Source organism: Schistocerca gregaria, chromosome 8 (genome assembly GCF_023897955.1).
Source record: "Schistocerca gregaria isolate iqSchGreg1 chromosome 8, iqSchGreg1.2, whole genome shotgun sequence".
NCBI classification, from domain to species: Eukaryota; Metazoa; Arthropoda; class Insecta; order Orthoptera; family Acrididae; genus Schistocerca; species Schistocerca gregaria.
In genome coordinates, this window is record NC_064927.1 from 344,943,839 (window position 1) to 344,962,451 (window position 18,613).

At 43.3% G+C, this 18,613-nt stretch overlaps 1 protein-coding gene across 1 annotated transcript in view; it reads left to right on the plus strand.

Annotated features, from left to right (window-relative positions):
• Positions 1-18,613, plus strand: part of LOC126284281 (roundabout homolog 2-like) — a 1,294,877-nt gene that overhangs the window by 854,905 nt on the left and 421,359 nt on the right. The window lies entirely within an intron of this gene.

An 18,613-nucleotide genomic window follows, 5' to 3' on the forward strand; every position in this document is an offset into this window, starting at 1 on the left:
AATACGAAAATATTTTATTGACTCCGACCTACATAGGGAGAAACGATCACCACGGTGAAATAAGGGATATCTGAGCTGGTACGGAAAGATACAGGTGTTCGTTTTTTCCTCGCGCTATACGAGATAGGAATAATAGAGTATTGTGAAGGTAGTTCGATGAACCCTCTGCCAGGCATTTAAATGTGGTTTGCAGAGTATCCATGTCGTTGTCGATGTCGCGGTAGGCAACAAGATCGTGTTCATTGCTTTTGGCCTCCCAGGTCACAGTACGTCACACATCGCGGCTTATTATACATAAAAGACAGAATTTAGTCCCACCTATGGCAGCTACTCTCAAGGAGCTGAGAAACCGAACTGTTGAAGCTGTCGACAGTGACCTGTTGATTCGTGTGTGAAATGAAATTCTTTTTTAATGTTCCTCAGGCACTCATGGTGCTCATGTTGAGTGTATCATACCTACTGCTTATGCGAACATAGAAGTTCAACCTTCTTCTCTACAATGACACGCGCAATATGTTCCTATCTTTCATAGTTTTTAATAAACAATGTAAACCTGTTTTTTTTTCTTTTTGAACCAGCCTTTACTGTCCCTCTGTAATATCTCTTTATATTCGATGAATTATTCTGATACAATTCTACCCTTGAATGACGTTTACTAATTTTCTGTCTTCATACTCGCAGAATCCATGCGCAAAGTAGTTTCATACAATAGCTATGCCATGAGCGCATAATTATTCTTTGTAGTACTCTCTTTGGTGGTTGTTAGAAAAAAGCTTCCGAGATTGTCTTCGTGCCGATTAGCCTGAGCATTGTTTGAAGAATTGTAATCTCAATATTGAGATTTATGACAAAAGATAACTGATACGAAGTTGTACGATTAATATATATATATATATATATATATATATATATATATATATATATATATATATTGCTCCTTCATACAAAAGGTCTGTAATAATTTACATTATTTGACAGTTGAGAATTAAGGATATTCATCGATATAGTGCGTAGTTTCTAATCAGAAGGGAACTTCCGAAAGACTGGATACGAACCTGCATTTAATAATCCAAGAGCTCCATTACTTCTTCGGAAGGTTAGACTTCATCAAAGCCAAATATCCGCTTGATCTGAGGTTTCTCGACTGATTATACAACGCTCCCAAAATTACGAGGCATTTTATTTCTACAGATTACCAGACTGCCGCAAAGCACGAGCCTGCAGAGAAGAAGAATCATCGCCTGATTTCATTCTAACAATTTCTGAATCATTTTGAGTGACTGAGTTATGATTCGGTTTCCTATTATGAATGATTGATTGCTCGAACGAACTGAGAACTACATAACTATATAATTACATAGATAGGAGGAAAAATTAAACCTCCAGGAAGTAGAACTAAAGAACCGCTATAAGCAGCCGAGTGGTTGCCAAAGTGCTATTGAAAGAATGAAGACTTTCGTTTCATCGTCGGCTGTATCGTTGAATGGCAGCTTCCCCCCTTCCGGAGTTTGTCCCAAGTCGGGAACACCTCCATCGGCCGTGCGCCGCAAGCGACAAATAGGGTGCACGTGGCTGGTTTGCCTGCTTGGGATTCCACCGGGCTGCGAACGCTAAGCGTAGCGGCAGGTCACGTGCCGAGGTCTTAATCTGCAGCGCGCTAGCCTTCTCCGTCAGTGTCAACCCACAGCGGCAAGATAGTCCAGCGCACCAACGAAGGTCGAAGGCAACACCGCGGCCACATTCCCAAGGCGTAGATCCCAGCAGATGTGTCTTGAGCTGAGCAAGATGCCGTAGAACAGAGAAAAACCACTCATTTTTCTACAAATCACCTTTTAAGGTCAATGCATTTTATCCATCGACACAAAACCGTACAGCTCCTCTGAGTCAAACGGGATTCTGGAACTGTAGGCAACACAATAGTCTACCAATTAGTAATGAGTAGTCTGACGAAAGGAATACAGTTCTTTGTATGCCCACACTTTACAGACTATGTAGCTACTCTAGCGAAAGGGATTTTAGATGAATCACACCAATTCGGAAAAACTGCTCAGATGACGAGCAGACGAAAATTTGCAATCGTATAATATTCCGAGTTCAAACTTTCATGACATCATATAATATCAAGTATAAGAATGCTAAATCGACTCAAGTGCTACCCCATTCATCTCCATAGAATCAAAGTTTTAATCTCTCCGTATTACGAAGAGTGTTCTTCAGAACTGGTAGATACAAATCACCTACTGCTGAGCTGTTCCCTTTACGACAGGAGGCATACCAAGCTATATAAGGCAGTCGTCAAACTGGGAATTCTCTACTGACAAAGGTCTCGAATCTTACAAGACAGCCATAAATCTGTGTGGACAATGCAAGATAGTTTCAAGAAACTTTCATCGCTAAATTCCAAGACGGGAAGACATCGAGCCATACCAACCGCATTACTTGATTGGCTGAACAGGTACACACTAGAAAATTGATATCAGAAGAAAAAAAACTCTGTGCACTGACTTCCATAACTCTTTTCTTTTTTTCTTCTTTGTGCATGGTGTTAATCCCTAGTGCTGATAGTTATTTATCCGCAATGATAAAACGCATAAAACGTACTAAGAGTGAAATACGTTTGGCAGTTAAGAACACTCTCAGCACTAGTGTTATACCAGACAATAAAGAATAATAATGAGAGATGAATACACTAAGCAGATTCAGAGGGATGTAGGTTGCAGTAGATACTGGGAGATGAAGAAGCTTGCACAGGATAGAGTAGCATCGAGAGCTGCATCAAACCAGTCTCAGGACTGAAGACAACAACAACAACAATGATGATTGATAGCAGTTAGGTAGTTTTAGGCAGAGTGTAGTTTTTTGAACGATCACTCATAGTACCTGCAGCGACTTCCAGTTAAGAACAGCCCAGGGTCATGGGCATGCCCACTGGGGTACAATAACACTTGCGCGTAGCGTATGTTAAATCCTCACATGTTGTAGTGAGTAGCAAAGTAGGAAACCTGGAACATAGTAACAAATGCTGCTAAGAAAACAATTGTATTGTAGATAATTAAGGACCCACTAAAGTGTAAGGTGGTGGGTTATCAAATATCAATATTATTTGGTGAATAAAGAATTTTTTTAAAAAATGTAGAGTAATAAAAACAAGAATAAGCAAGTGCAAATATTTGTGTTATTCCTAGTGACAATATGCTAAGAAAGAAGACTTTGAGACGTACTGAAACTTCATTGAAAACAAATAAAACGAATATGTAATTTGTAAACTGATTAAATAATGAGGGCAAATAAATACAGTGAGAAAAAAATCTTCTCTCCAGTCGAAGATGGTGAGTAAGAAACTCATTGAAATATTGCTTGAATACGATGCTGCCACACGACAGAGAACCCAAGGATATTTCTTCTTCCCTTACCCGCCCGAACTCCCAACGATCCCAACTCTGCCTAAGTCGTCCAACATTTCTGTGAACCACTGATTATTGTAAACTCCTGTTTGTATTCTTCTATTTCCCATTCTCTCAAAATATTCCTTCAGAGCCGAGCGGAGTGGCAAGGCGGTTTGAGCCGCCATGTCAGGGATTGCGCGGGCCCTACCGCCGGAGGTTCGAGTCCTCCCTGGGGCAAGGGTGTACGTGTTGTTCTTAGCATAAGTTAGTTTAAGTAGTATGTAAGTCTAGGGACCGATGACCTCAGCAGTTTGTTCCCTTAGGAATTCACACACATTATTCCTTCAATTTCCTATCGCTGCCTTTTACTTTTATTATTGATACTAAAACTCTAAACTCTTCTCTAAATACCCTGTTTCTTATATTATCCATAAAGCAAGTACTTGCACTGATCCCAGAAACTTCATTTCTGCTGTCTCCATTGTGCTTTCTTTCTATTTGGAAGTTACACATTTTTACATTCCATGAAGTAGTGCTACAGTCATGACTTTATAAAATTTATTTTATTCTTGGTTTTCCTTTCAGATTGTGTTTAATTGATCCGCACATGGACTGGAATCTAGTTTTTATGAGAAACTTCCTCGACTGGCTTATTGTCAATGATAATTTTTAATCTGTATGGCATTTTTCCTACACATTCCACTACTGCATTATCCTTGCTTAGTGAGATCAAAAAGTTGTAATCAAAGCCCAGATCTGATTCAGTTTTGAATGGCATTTTGCTACCTGTTTTCTAAGTCGTGTACAACTGAAGCATCGTTCACCAAAAAAATATGTAATGGCGTGCTGTCGACAGTATTTACTACTTTTCTTCCTTTATAAGGCATCGTCTTGAAATATGTTCGAAATAGTAGCTGAAAGACACCAAAGAGTTATCCTCTTACGGCAACTGTCCGAATGATTGATTTGAAAAGGACACGCCTGATATGTCTCCCTGTCTTCGACCACTCTGAGTTTATGGTCTGTCTCTAGTGACCTTGTCGTGAACGAGATGTTCAAGTAATCTTTGTGTCTCCTGACGCGACTAGAGCACATGAACCGTCCGTGCGTCGGCACTGCCGCGTTATACATGACTTCGTACTCCGTCACAAGATCCCGTTCCGTCTGCCCCAAGTGATATTAACTTCAACAGAAGAGCAATTGAGTAGTTGATTGGTTTATTTTTAATGTCGAACTCCTTCTCACATTATCCCAGTGGGATTACTAGTTTAGCGCAAACAACGAACCTTTCGGTAACGAGTCACTGAAAACTATGCGTTCTCATTCCTGAGAAAAATCTGGACTTTTTTGATAGAGTGAATCACTAGAATCCTCATCAACCATTTCCATCCACTGCTAAACAAGGCTTCCTGTGAACGTACCTCTCCACAGGCGTCAGCCGTTCGCATCAGCATTGCATCTGCTTGCTTTCCAACGCCATAAACCCATACTCCATTAGGTTTTTGTCTTATTGTTCCATATCATCTCTTAGATACTACCAAGAGCTGCCTTGGTCCAACTAACAGCCATTCGCCTGTCTACAGTTACTGTCCACCTCCATTTTACGTACTTCACAGTCGTAGTTACGACTTCCACTCCATTCTGTTCCCTGATTCAGTTGATTGTTTCCCTGACTGGCCTAGCAATTCTGATAGTCCGTCTCTTCAATGCCCCCTTAGAAAATCTCAGTTTCTTGATAGTATCCGTATTAACAGTACGTGTCTCACCACCATAGATAAAACCTAGTGTAAACGTCTTTGTTCAGACAGATCGGAAGCTTAATTCTGAAAACTCTGTGAGTTTACCAAAAGCTATCTAGGCAAGTTTTACTCTTCTTCGTTTCTTTGCCTGTCAGTCCAATTATTACCTGCGTATGCTCTTAATCCAAAACCTCATAGACAAAACCTATGACTTTATTCTTAATTTGTTCAGCATAAGTTTCTTTCGTTGAATATTCATTACTATAGTCTCAATATAATTGACTTTAAAATCTAATTTTAAGCTTTATTTTTATGGGTTCTCTGCAGACATACGTAGGCAAACAGTGCAGTGTTTTCAAAGAAAGGGCAGATGGTTCGTATTTTTCGTTTTGTTAAAATGAATTCCTTCTTTTTGTCAGGCTAAGGTTCTGAACACTTGCTCTAGGACTGCACGAAATAGTTCTGGTGGTACAGTTCATACCAGAATGTAAAAGAAAATTTGCAGACGTAGTGACTGGTAAGATTTAATGTTTCGTGTTACAGAGAACGCTGTATAGACGTGAAACATGAATCAGCTGGATGAGCAGAAAAACGCTGGAATAGAGACCCGACCTGGAATTGGCAAACAGCAGCCGTTATTATATTGACAGAAACGGTTACGGCGAAGAGATCGCCGTGCTTGTACAAACTCCGCCACAAGCACGTGTTTGCCCGAGAGGTATATATACCTCCACACACACACACACACACACACACACACACACACACACAAGTACATGTGACGCGTGCACACACTCACTTCTTTATGACTCCGGGGTAGCAGGGGAGAAGGCTCGGGAGGCAGTACCGTTGTGCCGGAAATAGGCCTCCATTCTGCCGCGCCGAGCAACATCGCAGGCGTTGCGCAGGGCAACCGCTGAACGTAAGCCAGAGGCGTCCTCCACCGACGTAGTCTCATTCAGGGGAAAAACGATGCCAGTAACAGACAAGCAATGGTGATTTCATGCAGACGTTGTGAAACAAACTGGGAGATCTTGTACTTGAAGAATGTGCAATGACAAGGGGCGACAGCAGATTTATATTGCTCTTCTAGAGTCAGCACTAATATCTACAAGGCAAGCGGCCCCAATATCGTCCCTGCTCCTATTTACGTCTTTCTAGGAATTTCCGGTTTCCACTGTTTAGCTGCATGTGCATTGATGACCTTAGTCCATTGTTTTGTTGAGTCTTTTGTGTGTAGTATATTCAGCTTCCGTGTACGAGGGAATTCAGTTTTTTTACGCTGAAGTGAGTTAGAGGAGAAGTCAAATTAACAGCATGCAGTCCCTAGAGTGAACATCGATTTGTGTTCAAATATGGGCGTGAATTTTAGTCTTGTGTTATTCTGGTATGTAGTCGCCGTAGTCAACGGTTTGGCCTTTGTAGCTATAGTGGCCCTTATAATAAATCTGGAGATGTTCGTAATTTCGTGTACTGTGCAGATCCTATTTTCTCTTGGGGACAAAATTTGGAACTGTTATTAAAACAGATTCTTATTGATATTTATAAAGATTATTTAACGTTTTTTATGTGGGAAAATGCAAGCGGAGATTCAAGGTTTCGTTCCATGAAATGCATGGTTTGTTATCAATAAACATGCTTTTCATCTACACAAGTACATAAATTTATATGTTGCACGTATTTTGAAGGCTCAAAATATCTTGAAGAAAAAAATGTTCATTCATGGACTTCACATGATGTATACTAATAGTAAAGTGTTTGTCAATGACAGAATGAAAAATACATTTTAAATTAATTGTACTTTGAGAACCGGCCTCTGTGGCCGAGCGGTTCTAGGCGCTTCAGTCCGCAACCGCGGTGCTGCTACGGTCGCAGGTTCGAATCCTGCCTCGGACATGAATGTGTGTGATGTCCTTAGGTTACTTAGGTTTAAGTAGTTCTAAGTCTGGGGGACTGATGACCTTAGATGTTAAATCCCATAGTGCTTAGAGTGAAACAGAGGTGGAGGGGGGGGGGGGGGGAGGGGAGGAGGAGGGAAACGACTTGGGTGCGAATTTTGCCCTCCGTCATACACTGCTTGGTGGCTATCGGAGTATGTATATAGATATGTAGATGTAGATTTTGTACTTTGAGAATTTTTATGGAGAAGGGGGGGATTATGAAACCTTTTTTGGTGGTTGGTTTGGGAGGAGGGAACCAAACAGCGAGGTCGTCAGTCCCATGGGATTAGGGAAGGATGGGGAAGGAAGTCGGTCGGCTTTGCCCTTTCAAAGGAACAAAACCGGAATTTGCCTGAAGCCATTTAGGGAAATAACGGAAAACCTAATCAGGATGGCCGACGCGTATTCGAACCGTCGTCCTCCCGAATGCGAGTCCAGCGTACTAACTACTGCGCCTCCTACATGTTATGAGATACGGACCAGCCATATCAAATGAGGTGGTCGTATTGTCTTGTTGGTATAGATGCAGCAAGAATGTGGACTATTCGTTGAGTGTCACCTGAGTAACAAATCCGCCAAGGGCATCTTTAATCCAGTCCAATTCGACTTTTGGTGAAGAGACTGAACAATGGAAAAGCGAATTAGGAATCAAAGCTAAACCAAGACCTGCAAACCCCTGTACTGACGACATATAATGTCAAGCATTGCGGAGGCTGGTTGTACAAAATCGCATGAAATCAGCGAAAAGAATCATTCGTGAGCTGCAAAGTATTACCAGCAGTACAGCTAGCACAATGTGCTTAGGGAGTTCGGCAAAGCTGAGACACATTTGAGGTGGTTTAATCACAGACACCACTGGATAGTGGATGACGGGAAACGAGTTGTACGGAGTAATGAAACACGCTACACTCTGTGGAAATTCTGCGGTGGGGTTTGGCGACTGGCTTCAGAAGGCTACCTGTCATTAAGGTCAGTGGCAAAAGTGAGGTACGAAAGAAATGTTCAAATGTGTGTGAATTCCTAAGGGACCAAACTGCTGAGGTCATCGGTCCCTAGAATTACACACCAGTTAAACCAACTTACGCTAAGGGCAACACACACAGCCATGCCCGAGGGAGGACTCGAACCTCTGGCGGGAGGGGCTGCGCAGTCCGTGACATGAAGCCTCAAACAGCGTGGCCACTCCACGCGGTCTTATGATCGAACATACAGCGACAATATTTGGGCAACCGAAACACCGGCAAACAATTTGGTAAATTGTTAATTTACCAGCGGAAAAATGCTCTCGTCGAAGAACAAAGAAGGCAGATATGTTCCTTTGTTAAAAGACTGACAGAAAAGGGGGGAATCAGTTGCTTCAATTCTCATTCCGCGTCCTCACCAAAACTTTCGGCATCCGAACACATTCACACTCTTTTAACAAAGAGCATTCTGACTCCTTTTGCGCAGTTTCTCTTTGTATCAGCCTCCATACTAAGCATCTCTCACTCACTGACACTGGTTGTATACGTCTCCCACGCTCAGCCTCCTTTTACTCCCATTGATTTACAGTATAGCCCACTGCAGCTGCTTCTCTGTCATTTACACTATCTTATTTTGTCTTGCTTTCCCACTGCCATTGTCTCCACCATACATTGACAACTCAAAAATTATGGGAAGACCAGCTTATTTTTTCCCCTATACCTTAGTGTTTAAAATTTCGGTCTAAAATGCGCCGTCCCCAGTAGCTACATCTTAAAGTTCGCCGGCCTGTGAACGTCCAGCCTCACCAAGCGTATATATTCCCTTCACTCTTCTTCATCTTTCATTTGCACTTTCTATTCTCCCATTTGCTCTCACTGCTTCAATCTACACCCATCACTACTTTTACCTTTTTTTAACTGCCACTGTGTCTCACTGACTATCAATACCACCTCTCCCGGCCCTGTGACCGAGAGGTTCTAGACGCTTCAGTCCGGAACCGCGCTGCTGCTACGGTCGCAGGTTCGAATCCTACCTCGGGTATGGATGTGTGTGATGTCCTTAGGTTAGTTAGGTTTAAGTAGTTCTAAGTTCTAGGGGACTGATGACCTCAGATGTTAAGTCCCATAGTGTTCAGAGCCATTTGAATTTGAATTCCTCCTATCTCTTTGGCTCCCGTTTCTGTTGCCTTTATCCATCTCCTTTCTCTCTCAATGCCACTTCCTCTCTCCCACTACCATCGTCGTCGTCTCTCTCTCTCTCTCTCTCTCTCTCTCTTCAGCTGGCACTCTTCCACCGTCTCTCTGTTACACTGTTTAAGCACAAAAAAGCGCTAATATCTTCGCATGTCAAAATTTTTGTTGAGGAAAGGGGAATTAGGATTGCGACAGCTCAGTCTTTTAAAGAGGAATGTATTCGCATTTTTTGTGCTCCAACAGCAGCATTTTACCGTTGGTTCCCTTCTTTTAATTGCTACAGAAGGGTGTGCTGCTTATATAAAAAGAGTTCTACAGGTCATTAAATTGTTGACGTTTTATTTATATACTTACACACACTTCTATACTTTGAGACATACAAACAAAAGTCGCGTAATACAAGCGTAACACGAAATCGTTTACTTTGCATTTTTGTGGATGCTTTGCCCATTGATCGCAATTCATCGAGAACGGCCGGCCTTTGATTTGTATCATACGAGAGTAAAAGTGTTATTAGAAATATTTTACTGGTTTTGCAGTCTTTCCAGTTGTACATAATTCTTTGCGGTCTTTTTAAGTTCTTTTCAGGCATGTTATCCTACTTAGTCCATTTCTTGTCACTGCAGTACCACATTGGGCATATTTGTATGTCGTGAAGTGAACATTATACAGTGACTGAGCATCATAAACTTTTATTGGTTGTAAAATATTGCTGAAAACGTAGATTGATGTCCTCGGAACCCTTGCGGGATCCTAGAACGCACGTTGTGTGGTCGCTATGTCAGTTAAAACTATATTTACGCCTCATACCGAATATTATGTGCATTAAGTACAATAATTTTGAACCTCTGGTTTTCGGCACGGGATAGAGATATCGCAAAAAGTTCCAAAGTTCCCCGAGAACATCATCTTATGAACGTATGACAAAAATTTCGACAGTACTTTTAGTACCCAAAGATCTTGGTTCTTCTGGGTTTCCTCAGGAACCGGCTATGAATATATTTGCTTTTAAGGTCCACCCTATACCACATCTAATGCAAAAGAACGAACCTATCTGCACAATTTGCCTAAGCTCGAAGAAGTGTATAATTTTTAAATTTTCATCGTGTACTGCAGGATAGCTACAGTAAGCCAGTTCTTGCGATGGGTATACAATCGATCGCTAGTCCAAGGACTATCCAATACACTTGATCAATAGAACCCTAGATATGCCCCCCTGAAAAATCATATTTTCGCTCGCGCCTCTTTTGAACATATTGGTACCGAACACTGTCGTGCACGGACCGATATTGAGAACATTAGCAGTCCTGATGTCGTTACTTGTAGAACATATGATGCCTTTGTCGTTCGTGTCTGTTGGAATTCGCCATCCATGTTAACGAGATGAATTCTCGACTATTTCCGAGCCACATGAATATATCTGGGACTAATCCGTGTTATCGCTTCTTGCTTCTGAGCCGACAATGTGGCACAGTGTCGAAAGCCTTTTAGGGAGACTGAATCTACGATTGCTGCGCGCTTGGCCAGTGAAAGTGGCGCCTGCACACCTAGCACCATGTATCGCTGACAGGCGTTACTGGCGCCAGCCAACACGTCTCGGGCGCTGGCGCCTACCTCTCGATACTGGCGAACCGTTCAGCGAGGCAGCTTGTTCCTCTCACGGCCGACAGGTCTGCACAACCAGCGCGTACTGTGTAATTTGCTTCCGCGTCTGATTGCGTAGCAACACCTGAAGGTCGACCTTTTGCACAAGGCTCCTAGAGACAAGCGCGTACATATTCTCAGCTAATGGCAGTAATAATCTCCTGAAATTTGAGCCTCAGACTTTGCCAGACAAACAGTGCTAGCTAGAATCACTGTGTAGCGCTAGCATTAACACAACAAAAGCAAAGACGCACTTACTTCTGCTGCGTCACGTCAGTCTTACTATTACAGAATGATAAAACTAACAAAGTAGTTTTAAGCAGCTGTATGATAAAATTATACTACAGCGCAATCTACCATTGTTAGTTAACTTCTTTCATTTCAGTCTCTTAAGTCCATCTTTATACACATGGTTGCGAAACTTCGTCTGTCCAGTTTCAAAATGTCGCATCAAAACACTTTCAGTCATCTAAATATCCAGTTGTTACTTTATTTAAGCAACAAGTTTTATCGCTACATTACGCCATCTTCAGGATCCTCGACTGACATGTAGGGAGAATCCCACCTCTGGTCCAGTCAAAACAGGAGCCAGCATTCAGTCACTGTATCCATAGATTTCTTCTTAACACAAGTCTTCGTTTCTCGCCTTAAAGTGAAGTATTCACTGTGATTTGTCAAATAGAACATGCTTTTCAATATCAGTGTGCGGATTATCTGGAAATAGCGCATTAGACCGACAATATCTCAGTCGTGTTTGCACTTTTGTTGCTTACCTTTGCAGTGTAATTCCACAAGGCGACACTCTTTTATGAGAGTGAATTTTTGGATGCTTCGAAGCAGGTCACACAAGAACCACACTCTCAGCAGGAGTCATTTCAAGGATTCGGCAATGGTTGCGAAACGATGGGAAAGTTCGTCGCAGGTCAACACAACGTCAGCAAAGGATGACTATTCAGCATCACGACAGACATGTGGCCTGAAACGTTCCACATAATCTAACGAAGTCTGCAAGACTACTGTGTGTAAGGCTTACATTTGTCTCAGAAGTCACAGTTTTCCGAAAACAGGAAGCTCAGAGCAGCTGATCTGTGTGGCAGATGGATGCTGATGCGTGTTGCGCGCTCACCACAACGTACAGTCGGATCAGTTCCTTGTTCGGCTAGATATATCGAGAGTGGGCAATGAATGATTGGGGGGGGGGGGGGATTCCAATCCTTACAGTTGTATACTGCTCCACTCTGCAGAGCGAAATGCAAAACTGCACATTGTGGAACAAAATAAAGCGCATGTGACTGATTACTGTAGTTCTCGTACATCCGTATATCAGAACAATCACGCTATTTCCTCGTCCTCTACGGATAAAGGATTTTGATAGATAGTGATGGGAAGAACCGCATGAAAAACGTCGATTCATGCGCTTACATCTCCGTAGGAAAATTATTCATTCAGGTCCTCCGAGTAGAACCATTTTCTGGGAGCAACCGAATGAAAAGAATCGACGCTGTCCGGCACATTCAGTTCTGGGCAGAAACATTCGATCATGAAGCCGTTGTTAAATAATTATTCTCGACTATACTCTGTTGTCGTCTTCTGTCATTGTTATTACCGTTCCGCTATTTGCTTTTTATTGAGCTCCTGCCTCTCACCATACGAGGGTACGTAATGCTCCCAGGAACATAGTCGAACATGATCGTTATAGTGGTCCAGATGTTATGGTGTGGGGAGGCATAATGTTGCATCGGCGTACTGGCTTCCAAATCTTTGAACACGGTACGCTCACCGGTCAACAATGTTTAATACTATATTCCATTCCCACGTGCGTCTTCTCAGAGATGCATTCGGCCCTGAAATCGCTTTTATGGTTGACAAAGTGCGACTGCATCGAAATAAGCAGGTGGTGGAGCTCTTGGAACGAGATGATATTCGGCGAATAGACTGGCTTACCGTTCCTCCCGATTTAAATCCCATCGAGATGCGCTGGGGACACACATTGCAACACATGCACAAACAATCATCCAGCAGTTCTCTACTGCGCTGTTGGAGGAATAGAAGATCCAACAACCAGAACTTTTAAAAAACCCTTTGACCAACATCGCAGCACGTTGCAGCGGACATGCATTGCCGCCTGCGGTAATCACACATCGTATTTCCGTAGTTACATACCTAGAGCTGGTTTGGATATGTATGCTTGGACCTCTCCATCGCACATACTGGCACGCTCCTTTGCGAAATGTGAGATTTGTGTGTTAAGTGTGTGTGTGTGTGTGTGTGTGTGTGTGTGTGTGTGTGTGTGTGTGTGATACATGTAAAGTCCCTATCTGACGGACAGGTCGCCATCAACAGTGTGACATGCCATAGCTCCACGAGAATTCAGTGCAGGGCATTGGCGCAAAATCTACGCTACCACACTTGTCAACAGCGTGTGACGTGCGCGGGCGGTTTCCCATCCAAGTACGCACCATGCCCAGGCTGCTTAACTTCGATGGTCTTTCAGGAAACTGGCGTAATCAACGAGGCCAGGCCATTGGCATTCATTCTAGTTGCTCAGCGTGTAATATCCGCCGATTTTCTCTCTTAAACGAGAACAATGCAAGTTAAATAAGGAATAAGTAAAGCGTGTTGCATAAGAGCTACCATTCTGTACGATGGTGATGCTGTACTGGAGGTCGGGACAAGCGCTGACACCAGCAAGCTGCACGTCAGTGAAGCGTCGCGTCGCTCCGCTACCAGCGCCTACTCCTCAATATCGCCCGGGAGAGACAGGAAACAATTTGGCAGGCTTATTGGGCGCGGAGATTGCAAGCGCGCGCCCGACCTACGGCGCTGCGAACCTGCCTCTGTGTGTGTGTGTGTGTGTGTGTGTGTGTGTGTGTGTGTGTGGCACGCTGGGAGCATAATAATCTGGCGGCCTAGATGGCTCCTTTGTGAAGGGCTGCCGTTACTTTGCGTGCTCCATTCAGTTAGGAACGAATGTCGCCTTTATTGTTATTATTCTTCGTCGTAACATCAGGGATTGCGTTGGCGACAGCCACAATGCACGCTGTCCCATGCGAAGTAAAATTCAGAAGGCCTAAGCGACAAAGGCTATTCGCTGCTTCATTTGCATCGCATTGAGAAGTGGTGCAAGATAAGATGGAAGCGATGATTGTAACATTTCCTTCGGCGACACCAAATACGAGGCACACGAATATCCATTCGTAACCCGTCCATGGCCATTATTACAGAAAATCACATTCGCTACGACACTTTTTTATTAAAGGCTACGAGCTGTGCAATATTAAACCTACATTTAATATATGCCTTTGGACAACTATAGGCACATGGCATAGGATCGTTACCATGCTGTACTTGGGTAGATTGTAATGCCAGGAAGAACGTATGCCTTTTTACCCGCGCTAACCTTATCGAATCTCATTCTCATGATATGTATCCAAAATACACAATGGCAGCAGCATAATAATTGCACCGTCTTCGCAAGAACTGCGTCGTGTTCTCGTCTTCCTTCCATGGATTCCCATTTAAGTACCTCGACCATTTCCGCTGTAGTTTCGTATGAACTATAGTTTCATACGAAGATAAGCTATAGGGAAAGATGGGTAATATTCAGTATGTACAAGAGCTGAGAGGGAATAATAAGACTGGAAGACCAAAAACGAAGTCCTCATTTTTTAAAATATTTTTTTATTAATGTATGTGAAGTCTTATGGGACTTAACTGCTGAGGTCATCAGTCCCTAAGCTTACACACTACTTAACCTAAATTATCCTCAGGACAATCACACACACCAATGTCCGAGGGAGGACTCGTACCTTCGCCGGTACCAGCCGCACAATCCATGACTGCAGCGCCTGAGACCGCTCGGCTAATTCCGCGCGGCGAAGTCCTCATATTAAAAAGGATGTAGGGCAGGAAAGTAGCCTTTCACCCCTACTGTTCAATCTATACATCGACGAAGCAATGAGGGAAATAAAAGAAGGTTTCAAGTCCGGGATTAAAACTCGGAGTGGAAGGATACCAATGATAAGATTCGCTGATGACATTGTCGTCCTCAGTGAAAGTGAAGAACAATTACAGGATGCTTTGAATATAATGAACAGTCTAATGATTACAGAATATTGATTGAGAGTAAATCGAGAAAAGACGAAAGTAAAAATGGCGAAGTAGATAAAGTTAAGGAATTTTTCTATTTGGGCCGCGAGATAATCCATGATGGACGGAGCAAGAAGGACATAAAAAGCAGACTAGTACTAGCAAAAGGATATTCCTGGCCAAGAGAAGTTTGCTAGTATAAAACATAAGCCTTAATTTGGGGAAGAAGCTTCTGAGAATGTGCGTTTGGAGTACAGCATTATATGGTAGTGAAACATGGACTGAGGGAAAACTGGAAAAGAAGAGAATCGAAGCATTTGAGATGTGGTGCTCCAGAAGAAGGTTGAAAATTAGGTAGACTGATAAGGTAAGGGCTGAGGAATTTCTGCACAGAATCGGCGAGGAAAGGAATATATGGAAAACACTGTCAAGAAGAAGGGACATGATAATGAGATACCTGTTTAAGACATTAGGGAATAACTTCCATGGTACTGTAGGGAGCTGTAGAGGGTAAGAAGTGAAAACAGTAGAGGAAGACAGAGATTTGAATACACCCAGCAAATAATTGGGGATGTAGGCTGCAGTTGGTAGTCTGAGATGAAATGGTTGGCACAGTAGTGGAACTTGTTGCGTGCCGAATCAAACCCATCAGAAGACTGGTGGGGGAAAAAAAAAAAGCTATTACGACCTGTTATCATTCCAGTAGCGCGCCTCTCTTGTAGTGCCTGTCTTTTAAGCACTCCAAACGCTGGAATAGTACTCTAGAATTGCTCACACTTGCGTCTCGTACGTGATTTCCTTTTTACAAATCCATTGTGTTTTTTCAGAACTCTTCCAACATCTTTAAGGCTTTCCATTCGCCTTCCTATTATGGATTTTACATGATTGTCCCATTTGGTGAAGCGGATGAAACATCCCCTTAGAAAAATTATACGTGACTGTGCTTAAGCTGACACACAATCTGACTTTCAAAAATCTCTACAAAAGAATGGCCTTGACTAACATTAACCTATACGTTTCAGAAATCGCTTACCTCACAAAAATCTTGGTTACTCGAACTACTGCAATACAGCGAGCGCCACTACTGCCAGCTAAATAAAAGATTCAAACTAGTGAAGGCACTAACTACTGATAGCCATAGTTAGCAAATGAAAGATTTTAATGGAGAACAAACAATGTATTTACCTTAAAAGTCATTATATATATATATATATATATATATATATATATATATATATATATATATATATATATATATCAGTTCATGACATCCAGTCTTACAAATTTCAAAACTCCGCCATCTCTCTCCCCACATCCACCACTGCTGGCCGCTCACCTCCAACTACGCAACGCTACGCGCTGTTAACATCCAGCCGCCCAACACTACAATGGCAGACAACAATGCAAACCAGCCACAGACTGCACACGGCACAGCCGTTGGGTTGTTTGGGGAAGGATATCAGACAGCGAGGTCATCGGTCTCATCGGATTAGGTAAGGATGGGGAAGGAAGTCGGCCGTGCCCTTTCAAAGGAACCATCCCGACATTTGCCTGGAGCGATTTAGCGAAATCACGGAAAATCTAAATCTGGATGGCCGGACGCGGAATTGAACCGTCGTCCTCCCGAATGCGAGTCCAGTGTGCTAACCACTGCGCCACCTCGCTCGGTCAGTATCCAAGACATCAACGACAAATTACAGTGATTGTGGGCCAGCTTGCCTTACGAGAGCATAAAACTGCTTTGTGATACTCTTCACAGTGGAATCAGTGGGTGGTTCCAGGCTAGAGGGGACGCAACATCGCACTGATAAGTGGGCTCATAATACTAAGTTTTTTTTTTATAAATTTGACTCTATTTTGTAATCACTGAAATAGCATAACATGCCCTCTCTACATCTTAAACTTTGATTTCGTTTCCTCCTCTCTTTCTCGGCGCACCACGTTTTAAGTCAGGCAGATTATTTTGGCATGTAAAATCCACATTGGGAAGGCGAATGGAAAGCCTTAAAGATGTTTGAAGAGCTCTGGAAAAACACAATCGATCTGTAAAAAGAAAATCACATACGAGACGCAAGTGTAACCAATTCTAGAGTACTATTCCAGAATTCGGAGTGCTTAACAGGCAGGCACTGTAAGAGAGACGCGCTACTGGTATGATAAAAGGGCGCAATAGCTTTTTTCTTTTCCCAACCAGTCTTCTGACAGGTTTTATGCGGCACGCAACAAATTCCTCTACTGTGCCAACCATTTTATCTCAGGATAACAACTGCAGTCTACGTCCCCAATTATTTGCTGTTTTTACTTCTTTCCATCTACTGCTACCTCTAGTATTAAGGAAGTCATATATATATTTTTTCAGTCATCATAAATCACACCTGCCGGTCTGTGTGGCCGTGCGGTTCTAGGCGCTTCAGTCTGGAACCGCGTGACCACTACGGTCGCAGGTTCGAATCCAGCCTCGGGCATGGATGTGTGTGATGTCCTTAGGTTACTTAGGTTTAAGTAGTTCTAAGTTCTAGGGGACCGATGACCACAGATGTTAAGTCCCATAGTGCTCAGAGCCATTGACCATAAATCATAGCGAGAAAATCGAGACGGAAAAGATCCATCGTGTACCGTGTCGGGCTCAACACTGCCTGCGTCTTCACCGTTCGTTGCATGGTTTGAAATCCAGTGGTAGGGAAACCGCCACGCGATCGAGAAACAACTGAAATAATCCCACTCTCACTAGACATTCGGTTTAAGATTCACTGAAAAGCTCTCGTATAAGTTTTTGTGGCGCGCTGATGCTGCACTTGAGCATTTTTTGGTCCGTGTTTATGTCTTTTTGTACGTGGCTCAAGTCCCATAGGGTACTCTGAAAAGTTAGATAGCAAACGTAGAAAAAAGTGAGCTTCTGCCTAAAGTGGAAGAGCTCTAGTTGCCTAGCTCTCGTCCGTATCGGCATGTCCGTTTGGTGGAGAATCTCTCAAGCCAGTACCTGCACCGCTCACCAGCAACAAACGTACTCTCGTTGGAAGCGCGGCCGCTGTTTCGTCAACGCGCCTGCCGCTCTGTTTTGTTTCCGTCCTGCCCGAGAGACAGCTCGGCTGCGGACGCGGCGGTATGGCCTTGGCCCGGGGTCACGGGGTGAGAGCCGCCAGCTGTGCGCCTCCTCAATCTAGGCCGTCTGCCGCGTATAATATTCGCGACCGCGGCGGCCGGGGTCGCGAGAGAGGCTGTTCGTCTTCCTGGCCATATGCCGCCTCTACAGGCAGTTCCGCGACTGCGTAACGTGCTGCAGATAGCGACGGCTGCGGAAGGCGCAGTCCTCGCATGTTGAGACAGTTTTCAGAGCTGGCCAAGGAGCAGCAGTGCCTTACTGTGAGGATATACTGCGTCACTGTGCCACTCCAGTCGGAACACTTGCCTTCCTTCAGTACCCATTTTAAAAGACCTCGGGTTCTTATAATATTTAGTAACAGTGTGATAAAATACGCCGCATCGTGGATGATCAGCGAACGTGTACGTTACTCGCTAGTTGGAGTTGTCTCCTCTTCCGCGGCAGCTGTACAAACTATACGTTGTATTATGACAAGGAAAAAGTTTCTGTGTGTTATAATACAGGTATTCTGAGAATAGCCAACAGCGGGACTCATTGGTGTGTTATGACATCTGTG